At 30.8% G+C, this 2,178-nt stretch overlaps 1 protein-coding gene across 3 annotated transcripts in view; it reads right to left on the reverse strand.

Annotated features, from left to right (window-relative positions):
- Positions 1 to 499: 499 nt before the first annotated feature.
- The window catches only part of LOC125045419 (protein inturned-like), a 19,672-nt gene continuing 17,993 nt past the window's right edge, over positions 500 to 2,178 (reverse strand). For all 3 annotated transcript variants that reach the window (XM_047642637.1, XM_047642638.1, XM_047642639.1), the window contains one exon: positions 500 to 2,178. This exon is cut by the window's right edge and continues 680 nt beyond it. The gene's annotated coding sequence lies outside the window, so the exon portion shown is untranslated.

Raw genomic sequence — 2,178 nt, forward strand, 5'->3', positions numbered from 1 at the left:
CGTGAGGACATGCACATGCATACAGACACACACATGCACAGGTGCACTGATGCACCGTATACACACATCTACATATACAGGGAATTACTTTGTTCCAATCTAGGTTTATAAAGAATTTTCCTTTCGTTTTCTCCTTTCTTCTTTTTTATCTTTTTTTCTTTTCTTTTTTTCCATCACAGCAAACATATATGTGCATATTTATTTTTTGCTTGGTTATACTGCCCTTATTTTTGTTGAGATGTCTCACTCTGCTTTAAAGTAAATAATTGGTGTGGTGTTATGAAAAAAATACATATTTATATATTATCATGAAACCTGTATTGTCTAGTTCTGGCAGAGGATCAGGAAAATGAACTGCTAATCAACATAAAGGAAAACTTTCTTGCCCTTAGGTGAGGAAAGAGGAAAGTTTGTTCAGTAGGTCTGTAGATCATATGTGCAAAAGCTGTAGATCTTGTTTTGAATCTGTTAAGGAGTATTGAAATTGAGGGAAGAGATAGTGTTTACCAAATATAAAGTGTTAGGACAAGAGATTGATTTTAAAGAGATCAAGAAAATTGCAGAAGTGTGTGTAGAAAGTTAGAAGGAGATGGACATGCTGAAATGAGCAGGAAAGCAAAAGAGGTGAGGAAAAGTCCATTCATGTGGTAAATATGTCAGAAAAAAAAAAACTGAGTATGTCTTGGTAATGACTGAAAGTATGAAAATAGCAAAAGATTAATTTCATTATCTACAGTGATGCTTTTTGACATCTTGCAAAATTTTAATTGCATTAAGATACTGATTAATGGCAAGGGATTGTGCTCTTTGTAAGGTTATAGTTAGTTAAAGCAAAGTGTTTAGCCTGTGTGAGTTTGTGGTGGACACTGATAATTCTTTGTATTTCCATGCACTAAGCAAAAGCTGGATGTCCTAAGGTTCGTTCAGCACCTTATTATATTCTGTACTTGTCTCATATCAGGAATTGTATTCTTAAGAAAGCTTAAATGTACATAAAGTAATAGATAATTCATAAATGCATAACCCCTTAGGTTTGGTTCTGATTATTATATAATTTTTTTTTTTTTTTTTTTTTTTGTATTGGCTCCAGATATTAAATTGACTCAAGGTTGTGCTATCATTTACCACTGAATCTGGTTTGGCTTCATCTTGCTTGGCTTTTGGAACTGAGGTACATTATTTTTGCTGCTACTTTTGGATATTGTTTAGATGTAGAATGTGTAAGATAAATACACCTTTAGTAACTATGCAGTTAGATATTTTAAATGTAATGAATTGCACAAGATTAATTGTTTTGGTAATATGGTGGAACATGCAGTATGTATTTTGTGTGACCCTAGAAAATTATAAGGACTTTACACAAGTATGTAAATGATAAGGAGCAAAAGATTATTATATTAGCTAGCAGTGTGTGTAAAGAAATGTACAGTTTGTTACAACGGTGATTTATTAAAGTGGTGCTCTGAAATTTTCTTTTTTCTTTCAACCTTGAACATACAGGAACATCAGTTGTTACTAGGTAAAAACTTGTCTTTCCATAGGTCTTTCTACCTATGGAAAAGTTCTTTGTTAATTTTTTAATCGACCTAGTAAACTGGTAAGTTAATTTTGTTAATTCACAAACAATAAAAAATGTTTAATATAAATAATACAAAAAATTTAATGTATGAATTTATTTATGAAATTACAAAAGTATAAAACAGCATTACTAATTTAAGTAAAAAGTATTACACATATTTAAGACTTTTCAACTAAAGTTAATAAGCACTTTTTGTTTTATAAGTCTTTTCATGGAATGTTTCATGTGAGAGATCAGAGATGTTCTTTAATTTGTATTAGTGAACCCAAAACAGTCATTAGTCTACCTACTCCAATGGTGTGAAATTATCCAGAATCTTCTAGTTTCTGAGATAAGTACATGATAACAATACATATGATTTACACAGTAACTGTATAACTGAATATAATGCTAGCTGCCCTGGAAAGAATAAAAAAGATTCTCTAGAACATGAATAAGTACTTATACATATTATTAACAACAACAATTACCAAATAAACCTCTTATAAGTGAACAACTATATGTTTTTCTTGATCACAATTTCTGCAGATCATTTAGTTTTTATCAACCCACTCATGTCAGATACTGTCAAATCACATGCTAGCAAATTGGGCCCAAAT

Source organism: Penaeus chinensis, chromosome 37, assembly GCF_019202785.1.
Source record: "Penaeus chinensis breed Huanghai No. 1 chromosome 37, ASM1920278v2, whole genome shotgun sequence".
NCBI lineage: Eukaryota > Metazoa > Arthropoda > Malacostraca > Decapoda > Penaeidae > Penaeus > Penaeus chinensis.